The sequence below is a fragment of the Cebus imitator genome, unplaced genomic scaffold, assembly GCF_001604975.1.
Source record: "Cebus imitator isolate Cc_AM_T3 unplaced genomic scaffold, Cebus_imitator-1.0 Scaffold12, whole genome shotgun sequence".
In the NCBI taxonomy this organism is placed as follows: domain Eukaryota; kingdom Metazoa; phylum Chordata; class Mammalia; order Primates; family Cebidae; genus Cebus; species Cebus imitator.
In genome coordinates, this window is record NW_016107327.1 from 12051298 (window position 1) to 12064065 (window position 12768).

Consider the following 12768-nt stretch of genomic DNA (forward strand, 5'->3'; position numbering starts at 1 on the left):
TTTTTTTTTGAGATGGAGTGTTGCTGTCACTAGGCTGGAGTGGAGTGCCACGATCTTGGCTCACTGCAACCTCCACCTCCAGGGTTCAAGTGATTCTCCTGCCTTAGCCTCCTAAGTAGATGGGACTAGAGGTGCGCCACTGAGCCCAGCTAATTTTGTATTTTTGGTAGAGACGAAGTTTCACCATGTTGGCCAGGTTGGTCTTGATCTCTTGATCTCATGATCTGCCTGACTTGGCCTTCCAAAGTGCTGAGATTACAGGCATGAACCACCACACCCAGCCAGTTGTGGCTTTTTAATAAGTTTTGAAATCAGTATATCTCTTCCAACTTTGTTCTTCTCTTTCAAAATTACTGTGGCTAAGTTCTTTGATTTCTATATAATATGTACAATCAGCTCCTCAATTCCTACAGAAAAGCTAGCTGGAATTTGATAATATTGAATTAAATCAGTATATCAGTTTAAATAGAATTATCATCTTAATAATATTGAGTCTTCAATTCATGGTATGTCTTCCCACTTATAAACGTCTTCTTTAATTTATCTCAGCAGCATTTTATAGTTTTCAGTTTGCTACATTGATTCCTAAGAATCACATTTTTTAATACTAGTGTAAATTTACTTGCTTTCTTAATTTATTTTTTGTTTGTTTATGGCTAGTACATAGGAATATTATTGATTTTTATATATTTATGTTCTATCATTTATCTTTGCTAACCTCTGTTACGAGGTCTACTAGTTTTGTTTTTTGGTATACTCTTTAGGATTTTCTACTTAGAAAATTATGAGATCTGAGAATAAATACAATTTTAATTTTACTTTTTCAACATGTACTTCTTTAAGTTTCTTTGGTTGCCTTATTACAACGGGCAGGATTTTCAGTATATTGAATAGAAGTGAAGAGAATCATTGCTTCGTTCCTCATCTTAGGAGAAAAGCATTGCCTTTCACCAGTAAATATTGTACTGGGTCATTAGTCCTCATTATCAATTCAGGAAGCTCCTTTCTATTGCCAGTGTTTTCAGAGTTTTTATTTTTTGGGGGTATTGGATTTTATCAAATTATTTTTCTTCATCTGCCGAGGTGACCATATTAACTCCTTAATATATTAAATATTAATCATGAACCAATTTTCCAGTAATGGATGCTGAAGTTGGTCTCACTAACATTCATCTTCTAAGTTTCCCATCACATAGAAAGGTCAATGCAAACTAAAGCACACATGAATTTTTAAAAAGTTGTTAGACATAATTTTTAATTGCTGTGTAATATACCTCTAAATGGGTATTCCATGATTTATATTCTCACTGTCATATTTTGGACTCTTAGAGAGTTCTAATTTTAGTATTACATAATCTTGAAAAGGTATTACCTACAAAATGAATTTTACTAATTTCATTAGGACACAAACTAAGGAAACATGAAAAGAAAGCGTACGCAAAAAGCCATTGGATTCAGAAGCCAGAATTTGGAAATCTTGTTCAGTAATATTTATTAGCTTTGAAGTATTTAGAAGATGTGGGACAGTAATCTAAAAACAGTGCTGAGAAATTCAAGAACAAAGTTGAATTTTCACTTTGAAATGCTGTCATCCAGGTGATTCACTCTTTAAACTGTGGTTAAAAAATAAAGATACCATCAGCCCTGCCTTTCTTATGTGGTAAAGTGAATTCAAATAAAATCATTTATGTGCAGGGGTGTTGAAAAAATGTAAATATCGATACAAACGTGAGATAATAAAGAAGATAGTGATGAAAAGGAAATATTTTCTCCTCTTTTTCTATTCAACAGTGAGTAGTTTGGTTCATATTATATGTCCACACACATTTTTTAAAAATTTGTATTTAAAACTAAAACTTAAAATTTATACAGATTCTTTTTGCCAGTCAGAAAATGTAGAGGCCAAACATTAGTAAAACCACTGTATTCAAAAACATTAGGAATAACAAGAAAAGTTTAGGATACTAATCAATTATTATATTAATGTTGTCATAAAATCACACATACATTTACAGTGAACTGGGAATAGATTGAACTTTTTTTTAAGTTTTTAATTTTTTATTTATTTATTTTTTTCCAACATCAGAGCGGTTGGCATTCATCATCACTCAGATTGAACTTTTTATATAGCTTTTAAAATAAATTGATTTAGAACCTCAAATACATCTACTTTTATATTTTCCTTTTATTATTTATAAAAATATTTTTTTTACAATACCTAATACTCATATGAGTCTGTAAGTTCACTAACAGAATAAAAAATTTGAAAAATAATTCTTTACTAAAATGAATAAAAAAGCACATTTACATGATTAGTCACTATTAGTAATTAACTAAATCATTGAGTATGTGTTATATATTTAATATTTTTAAAAATAGTAACATTTTAGTTGCTCTCTTAGCACAAGTCAATGTCTGCTACATCTTAAAAACCATGCTGTTAAAATTTCTTTGAAGTTGGCTTTTTTTTTTTTTTTTTTTATTTTTTTTAATCTCGACAGCAAGACAAAATGTGCTGGTTGTGATAGCCTTTACGTTCCTTTAGTTTTTAAAATAATGTATCTTGAATAATGTATTCTTTATGTGCTAGGAGAAAAAGTTTTTAGTTTTTAGCACAGTGAGGTTATTGATCTATAGTTTATTTTTAATAAAGCAAACTTAACTGAAAGAATGTTAGTAGTATTATTTCCGATTCTTGGGAATTATAAAGCAGCAGTCTTCTTCCCTCCCCTCCTCATGCACATTGTAATTGGTAAGGTACAGTGTTATGCACTCTCACACCAACATCTGGTACAAACATTTAGAGACTACCTCCTAGGAGCTAGGGAAAAAGGCCAAATTTCCTTACTAGACAGTTTATTAACGTTAAGATACCTCCACATAGGCATCCATCTCTTAAACTTGTCCCCAGCCTGAAGTTCCAGACAATTATAAAGTCTAGATAGGTATAGAACCTAGAAAAAAAGGAAAGAAAAAACTCAAAACTTCAAAATTGTAGAGGTTATGTTAAATTTTGTTAAAAATCAAAAGTTGAGTTTTTAAGGGAAAAAGGTGAATAAAAACTAAAGATTTATAAACAATATGAAGCATTAACTTGCAAAAGGATAAATCACATTGAAGAAAGTTTGTTTGTAGATTTGTCATGGGGCTCAAGAGCATACAATTACTGGATTAGAACATAACCTTCATAGACAATTTCAAATGAAAGGTAAAAAGTTAATTATACATTTTCCAATGTTTCTAAATATCTCTCACTTCACAGACAAAATCCTGAGTAGGATCCTCCAGATTATAGGCTAAGCATATAATTGTAGTATTGGAGCTTGACTTCTGTCTATAGTGTGACCCCTGTCTACAGTGTGACCTCTGTCTACAATGTGTTGGAAAATTACAATAAAATGAAAAATATAGAAAAGTTATGGAAAAAATCATATCAAGAATTTTAGAATGCTTTTATTAAATGAAACAAGAATATTCAATAATTACAAACAGCAAGTTTGGTTACCCATTCAGGAGACATTACTGACAAAAGAAAATCTATTTCACAAGCATTTTGCTACCATCCTTAATAGGGTGCCTAGAGTATTATAGATATTCAAGCAAAATAATAGCATATAGTACTTATATAGTAGGTATTTATAAATGCCAGGCATTATTCTAAGCAACTTATGTTTACCATATCATTTGATCTTCAAAACAAGCCTAAGAGATAAGCTTGTTCTCACACCAACATCTGGTACAAACATTTAGAGACTACCTCCTAGAAGCTAGGAAAAAAGCCCATTTTTTTTCATATTTTTTTAACCTGATTTTATAGTTCAAAAAACTGAGTTTTGGAGAAAATAAGGAAAATACTAAGGTCATACAGCTAATGAGAGGCACCTTTCAAAATTCAGACACAGGTGGTCTGACCCTGGTGCCCAGCTTTTTAGGCACTGAGTACACAGATCTCTGTATCTCATGTTAATACCCAACTAGAGCAACCATAGCAAAGGAGGCTCTTAATAACCGTGTGAAAAGAATGCTTCATTTGGTGGATGTTGGCCAGCCTCTTTCCTTAGCCACCCCATGTGTGAGGAACCCATTGTGGGTTTGCTGTCTCTGCATATAGTGCCTTTGTCTGCATTATTAACTGAAGACTCATAGAATACTCAATTTTAGTTCTTTTTGTAAATTCCTTAATGTCTAAATAAAAGTCAGCTAAGCCTCCATCTGCTTCTGCATTGAATCTGCTGTAAGATCATATGTTATATAGCCTCTGGAAGGCTCCACTATATATTTTGAAGAGACTGAGAATTGAAAAAAGTAAACACAATCTTAATATAAAAATGGTTTTGACCTTGTAGAGCCACTGATAGGGTATCAGAAACTCCCAGGGGCCCAGCACCATGCTTTGGGAACTTCTTTTCTGATCCAGTGTCTCATATTTTAGGACTGGGTTACAATACTTTCTTCTGGTAGTATTGTCTGATTTATCTAGAATAAGCAATGATTTTATTTTTTTTCGAATGGAGAGGAAGTAGTAGAGTGACTTCAACAAAATGGCAGAATAGGAAGTTTTGGATCCTCCTTCTCTCCAAGAACACGTCATTTGAATAACAACTTACAAAAAAATTTCCTTGTGAGAAACCATAAACCAGTTGAAAGGCTCCTTCACTCTGGGAAACTACAAAACCAGACACAACAAAGCTGGTAGGGGAATTCCAAGACACCCTCTTAAAAGAATCCCTAACCCCCAGCACAATGCCATATGATCAAGAAAAAACTCCTCAAAGGACTGGCTTCTCTTCTTCCTGTCTTGAAGCATTGACGAGACCTGGCAGAATCTAACCATCCAGGGGTGACTGAAAACAAAGATGGCTCTTTGGACTGGCAGTCACCACAGTCCCTCTTCCCAGCTCATTACAGAGCAAGTAGATAAAAAAAATGCCATGTCTCATCTTCTTCCTGGGGAGGGAAAAGTTGAACCACATGCCCAATGCCCTAACTTTTATGAGAGTTTTCCAAAGTATTGGCTGTCTTGCTTGTCCCAGAATACTGATGGGATCTGGCCTACTCTAATCTCATGGGTGCCTGTGTGAACAAATATGATGATTTGATCTAGCATGCAACTAGTTGCCATACCACCCCCTAATCCATGTTCAACACACAATGAACAGACATAAAATCATAGATTCCATTTTCTCCTTGGGGAGGAAAAGAGGTGGGCAGAACATACAATCCAAGTTTTCTGAAGGCTTCCCAAAAACTGGCTTCAGTTTCACTTGTCTCAGAACACTGATGGAACCTGGCCTGTCCTAAATGTCTGAGAGCCACTAGGAACAAAGAAAGCAAATTGGACAAGAACAAAGGTCTGAGTATTACTGGGTGAGTTTATTGGTGAGGAACTTCTATTAGAAGAGTCTAGTCTGTGAAGACTGGAAGAGGTAGCTCTTTTGTCTGTTGTGCAGACACCAACACAGGTCGTCAAGGAAAATGAAGAAATTTTAAAAAGTGTTTCAACAGAATGAGCAAGATAAATATCTAGAAACAACCATAGTTGAAAGAGATATGTAATTCACTTGACAGAGATTCAAAATAACCACTATAAAGATGTTCTTCAAGGTCAGGAGAACAATCCATGAATAAAGTGAGAATTTCAACAAGAATGTGAAATATTAAAAAATAGCAAATAGATGTCATGGAACTCAACAATACAAAAACTGAGCTGAATAATTTACTAGAGGGATTTAACAGAAGCATAGATAAAGCAGAAGAAAGGATAGAAAACACAGAGAGGTCATTGAAAATTGTTGAGTCACCAGAGGAAAAAAGAAAAAAATGAAGAGTAAAGAAAGCCTAAGGGATTTATGGGCCACTGTCAAGTGAATCAATATACATATAATGAGAGTCTCAGAAGGAGAAGAAAGAGAGAAAGTGTCAGAAAGCTTATTTGAGGAAATACAGGCAGAAATCTCAAATCTGGAAAAGAAGATGAGCATCCAGATTCAGGAAGCCCAAAGAAACCCAAATAAGATGAATTAAAAAAATTCACAAAAAGATATAATCAAGTTGTCAAAAGTCAAGGCCAAAAGGGAATTTTGAAAGCAACAATGGAGAAGCAACTTGTCACATACAAGGGAACTCTGTTGAGACTATCAGTGGATTTCTTATCAGAAACCTTGCAGGCCAGAAGACAGTGGGATGAAATAGTCAGACTGATGAAGAAAACACCCCCAAAGTTGTCAACCAAGAGTACTCTACCTGGTAAAGCTGTCTTTCAAAAATGGAGAGATAAAGACTCTGCTAAATAAACAAAAGCTAACGGAGTTCATCATCATTAGACCAGCCTTGCAATAAATACTGAAGTGAGTTCTTCAAGTTCAAATGAAAGGATGCAAAACAACAACACAATGGCATAAGAAAATATAAAACACATTTGTCAAGGTAAATATAAAGACAAATACAGAATGCTGTATTACTGTAATAATGATAAATCACTTTTCATTCTAGTATAAAAGTTAAAACACAAAAGTATTAAAAGTATATTCTAAAAATATTAAAAGAGACAATATAAATAGACATAAATTGTGGCACCAATAAGGTAAAATGTGAGGGGAAAAGTATAAGTATAGTTTTTATAAACAACTGAATATAAGTTTTTCACAGCTTAAAATAGATGGTTATATTTTGTGTAAGCCCCATGTCAACCATTAAGAAAATAACTATATAGGTGACACAAAGGGGAAGAGAAAGAAAGCAAAGCATATCAGTTTTAAAAAATAAATGAAACACAAAGACAGTAAGAGAAAAAGATAGACAACTACAAGGCAGATAGAAAGCAATTAACAAAACAACAATAGTAAATCTTTCCTGATCAATACTTCCTTAAAATGTATACAGATTCACTTTCCCAATCAAGACATAGAGTGCCTGAGGGATTTTTTTTTGAAAGATCCAACTATATGCTGTCTACAGGAAGCTCACTTTATATTTAAGGACACAGGCTAAAAAAAATGTATGAAAAAATATATTCCATGAAAATAGTAACCCAAAAAGGGCAGCCATGGCTTTGCTGATAAAATAGATAGCAAGTCAAAATTGTCACAAGAAACAAGAATATAATCTAATCATAAAAGGATGAATTCATTAGAAAGATATAACAATTATAAATATATATGCATCCAACAGGAGAGCACTTAAATACATGAAACAAGCATTGATAATACCAAAGGGAAAGATAGATAATGCTTCAATAACAGTAGGAGATTTTAGCACTCTACTTTCAATAATTGATAGAAAAGCAACCAGATAGTAAACTAACAAAGAAGCAGTAGATGCATGCAACCCCACAGAGCAAATGGTACTAATACATCTTTACAAAACATTCCACTCAACAGCAAAATAATATTCATTCTTCTCAAGCGCATACAGAATGTTTTTCAAGATAGATCATATAAAGTAACAACAAAGTTTTAACAAAGTTAATAATATTGAAAAAATACCAAGTACCTTTTCAACTAAAATGTAATAAACTAGAAATCAATAACAACAGGAAAACCAGAAAAGGTGCAACCATGTGGAAAATAAATATACATGTTTGAACAACCAATGAGTCAAAAAATCCAAACAGATAGAATGTATCTTGAAAAAAATAAAATATTAATAGAACATAACAAACTTTCTGAATGCAGCAAAAGAAGTACTAAGAAGGACATTTACAGTGATAAATGCCTATATTAAAAAAGAAGAAAGATCTCAAACAACCCCATTTTATATCTCAAGGAAATTGAAAAATAGGAGGAAACTAAATCCAAAGTCAGCAGAAACAAGGAAATAATAAAGGTCATAGCAGAATAAATGAAATGAAGACCAGAAAAACAGTAGAAAAAACAATGAAACTAAGAGTTGGTTTTTTGAGAAGATAAAATTGAAAATATTAAGCTAGAATAACTAAGAAAAAAGAGACAACTCACATAAAATCAGAAAAGAAAGAGGAGATATTGCAGCTGATACCACAAAAATGCAAAGGATTATAAGAGATTACATTAACTATTATATACCAGAAACCTGGGAAACCTAGAAGAAACACACAAATTCTTATAAACATACATCCTACCAAGACTGAATCATGAAGATATAAAAAGTATGAACAGGCCTATAACTAGTATAGATATTGAATCAGGAACAAGAAATCTCCCAATGAGGAAAACCTCAGGACCAGACACCTCACTGATGAATTGTGTGCAACACTTGAAAAGTTAATACCAATCTTTCTCAAACTCTTCCAAAAAATTGATGAGAAGGAAACACTTCCAAACTTATTTTATGAGGCCAGAATTACCCTGATAAAAAAGCTAGACAAAGGCACCACAAAAAACGAAAACTGCATGTCAATGTCTCTAATGAATATAGATGCAAAAATCATCAACAAAATATTAGCAAACCAAATTCAACAGCACATTAAAAGAATCTTTCACCATTGACCAAGGGGGATTTATCCCCAAGATGCAAGGATGATTCAACATATGCAAATCAACAACTGTGATACATCACATTAAAAGAATGAAAGAGGAAAAAAGCCATATGATCATCTCAAAACACATAAAAAAGAATTTGATAAAAGTCTACACATTTTTATGATAAAAATTCTCAACAAACTAGGAACAGAAGGAAAGAACCTCAACATATTGAAGTCTACCTATGAAAAGCCCTCAGCTAACATTCTGCTCAATAGTGAAAACTTGAACACTGCACCTTTAAGGTCAGTAAAAAGGCAAGGATGCCCACTTTTGCCACTTCTATTTAACATAGGACCAGAAGTCCTAGCCAAAACAATTAGGCAAAAAAAGAAATAAAATCATCCAAGTTGGAAGGGAAGAAGTAAAATTATCTCTGTTTGAAGATGACAGAATAATATATACAGAGAAAACCCTAACAACTCAACCAAAAAATATTAGATTAAATAAATTTTGTGTGTTGCAGGATACAAAATCAACACAAAATCAGTGTCATTTCTGTACACAAACAACTATCCATAAAATAAGAATTCAATCCCACTTATTACTAGCAACAAAAGGAATCAAATAGTTACAAATAAGCTTAACCAAAAAAGTGACACTTTCACAGAGAAAACTATAAAACACTGATGGAGACAATTAAAGAAGACACAGATAAATGGAAAGACACCTTGCTTGCATGGATTGGAAGAATGAATATTATTAAAATATCCATATTTCCTATGGTAATCTATAGATTCAATGTAATCCCTATCAAAATCTCAGTGCCTATTTTTTAATATTAACAGAAAATACAATCCTACAATTCACATAGAACCACAAAGCTGGAGGCATATAACACTTTCTGTTTTTAAAATATGTTACAAATATACAGTAGAAAAATTATAACACATGCATAAAAAAGACATAGACTAATGGAACATAATAAAGAACTCAAAAATAAGCTCATGTGTATTAGTCTGTTCTCATGCTGCTAATAAAGACATACCAAGACTGGGTAATTTGTAAAAGAAAGAAGTTTAATTGACTCATATTTTCACATGGCTGGGGAGGCCTCACAATCATGGCAGAAGGTGAAGGGGAAGCAAGATACATCTTACACGGCAACAGGCAAGAGTTTGTTCAGGGGAACTCCCCTTTATAAATCCATCAGATCACATGAGACTTATTTACTTTCACAAGAACAGCACAGGAAAGACCCACCCCCATGATTCAATTACTTCCCATAGGTCCCTACCATGACATGTGGGAATGATGGGAGCTACAATTCAAGACGACATTTAGGTGGAGATACAGCCAAATTATATATCATGCATATAGGGTTAGCTGATCTTCAGCAAAGGTGTCAAGAACACACAATGGGAAAGATAATCTCTTCAACAAATGGTGGTAGGAAAATTGAACACCCACATGTAAAAAGTAAGACACTGGGTCTTTATCTTATAACATGCACACACACAAAAATAAACCCAAAATGGATTAGTGATTTAAGCATAATGCCTAAAACTATAAAACTTATAGAAGAAAATATAAAAAACTTCATGACATTGGTCTTGCCAATGCTTTTATGGATATGAAATGAAAAGGAAAAAAATGCAAATGTAGACAAACAGGACTGTATTAAACCAAAAACTCCTTCACAGAGTAAAATAATCAACAAAATGAAAAGGCAATTTATGGAGTGGGAGAAAATATTTGCAAGCCAGATGTCTGATAAGGGGTTAATTTCCAAAATATACAAGAAACTTAACTCATTAGCAAGAAAACTAACAACTTGATTTTAAAATGAACTAAAGACTTGAATACACATTTCTTTAAAGAGGACATGCAAGGGACCAAAACTTAAAAGAAAAGATGCTCAATGTTACTAATCATAGTGAGATATTACCCCACACCTCTCAGGATGGGCATTATTAAAAAAAGGGACATTTGTTCAATTGTTGGTGAAGATATGGGGAAATGAGAACCCCTGTACACTGTTTTTGGGATATTAAATGGAGCAGTTGGTATCAAAAACCAGAATGGCATGTAAATGGTTAATATTTCATGTCAACCTGACTATGCCAAAAGATACCCAGATAACTGGTAAAACATTATTTCTAAGTATGTATGTGTGAAAGTGCCTTAAGAAGAGATTAGAATGTGAATCAGTAGACTGAGCAAGGAAGATTGCCCTCACCAATGTGGGTGGGCATCGTCCAATCCGTTGAGGATAGAACAAAAAGGTGGAGGAAAGGCAAATTTCTTTTCTGTGCTTGAGCTGGGATAAACATCTTCTTCTGCCTGACATATATTCTTCTGGTTCAGGGGCTTTAGTACTCATATTGGGATTTATACCATTGGCCTCCCAATTCTCAGGTCTTTCTTCTCAGACTGTATTATAACACCATCTTTCCTGTTTACCCATAGCTAGGACTTCTTGGCCTCATAACTGTATTAGCCTATATATATGCTAATTATATATGTATAATTAAATATAGAATTGGTATATGATCTAGCCATCCCACTGCAGGATATTTATTCGAAAGGATTAAATTCAGGATCTCAAAGATACATTACTCCCATGTTCGTTTCAGTACTATTCACATTAGCCAAGAAGTAGAAACAACCTAAATGTTCATGAAAAAATGAATGAATAAAGAAAATGAGATATATACATATAATGATTATTATTTAGCCTTAAAAAAGAAAATTCTGCAAAATGCAACAACATTGATGAACCTTGAAGACATTATACTGAGCAAAATAAGCTAGTCACAGGAGGACAAATACTGCATAAGTTCACTTACAGGAAATACCTAAACTAGTCAAACGTAGAATCACAGACGAGAATGTGGCTTGCCAGGGACTTATGGGGAGAGAGAAACAGTTGCTAATCAGTGGGCACAGAATCTCATTTATACAAGATGAATACATTCTAGAGATCTGCTATACAACATTGTGCCTACAGCTAACAATACTATATTGTACAATTAAAAATTTGTTAAGAGGATAGACCTCAGGTTAGGTGTTCTTAGCATAATAAATATATTTTTAAAGAGAGCCAACATCTAAATGCTTATTACATGGGAGTTTATTTCTCATTCCTTCTACATGCATATCATGAGTTGGCTGGAAGCTTTAATTTAGGCCTCTATATTCACAGGCTGATAAATAGCCATCATTCCAAATTTGCCTAACTGTGGAAGAGAGAAGTGGCAAATAGACACAGCTTCTTAAAACTTTCACTAATAGTGATGTAAGTCACTCCTACTCACATTCCTTTATCCAAAGAGGAATGGGGGAAGAGGTGCAATCTTACCATGTTTCCAGAAAGAAAACCGGAAATATTTTATATGGCCATCATAATGCAATGGACTGAATGTGTCCTCCCAAAATTCATATGTTGAACTCAACCCATTGTGTGATGGTATTAGGATGTGGGGCCTTTGGGAGGTGATCAGGCAGCTTTGAATCATAAATTTAGCATCTGTTATAAAAACTGAAATAATAAGTGAAAGTAAGTCCAGTAGACTACAAATCTGTCTCCTACACTCCTAATAAAACTCTTTAGTGGAGAACACTTCTAAAGACAGCAATACTCTGAATGGAATTAATGCCCTTATAAAAGAGATCGAAGAGATCCCTCACTCTTTCCGCCAGGTGAAGACGAAGTAAGAAGACAGGCCATCTGTGAATGAGGAAGCAGGCCCTCACTGGACATTAGATCTGCCGGTGCCTGGATCTTGAATCTGCTGGTGCCTTGATTTTGGATTTCCCATTCTCCAGAATTGTAAGTAATAAATTTCTTGTTTATAAGCCATCTGGTATTTTGAACTGGGTGGTATTTTGTTAAAGCGACCGGAATAGTCTAAGACAATCGTATTATTTTCTTTAAAAGTATAAAATTCAACCAGTATTATTAATGTCCTTAAGTGGGATTCACAACTATAAGATTTAAATAAATGTAAGCATATAAGGTCAAGGTAGTTATCTCACTCACCACTCTTATAGAATCAATGTCAGAATTCAACCCTATAGTGTTTCAGCAGCTCTGCCAGTTTGCAAATCCTTGAAGCCTCTTTGCTAATCTAAGGAGACTGTCTTCTGGGAAGAGAAAGCTCTTGTTTGCCATAAAACACTCTTTGGGTATATGAATATGTTTTCTTTTTAAAACGCTAAGAAATGAATAGCAAAGGTCAACTTAGCTACCATTTTTCCAGTGAGAGAAATGATACTCTCAGAACACAAGTGACTTGCCCAAGGTCGACTCTGGGTAACAGGTTCTGAT

At 33.7% G+C, this 12768-nt stretch overlaps 1 long non-coding RNA gene across 1 annotated transcript in view; it reads left to right on the forward strand.

Annotated features, from left to right (window-relative positions):
- LOC119467074 overlaps positions 1 to 12239 on the forward strand; it is a 222877-nt gene extending 210638 nt beyond the window's left edge. The window contains exon 3 of the long non-coding RNA XR_005195599.1: positions 12141 to 12239. This is a non-coding gene — a long non-coding RNA (uncharacterized LOC119467074). The remainder of the gene's footprint in view (positions 1 to 12140) is intronic.
- The last annotated feature ends 529 nt before the right edge of the window (positions 12240 to 12768 follow it).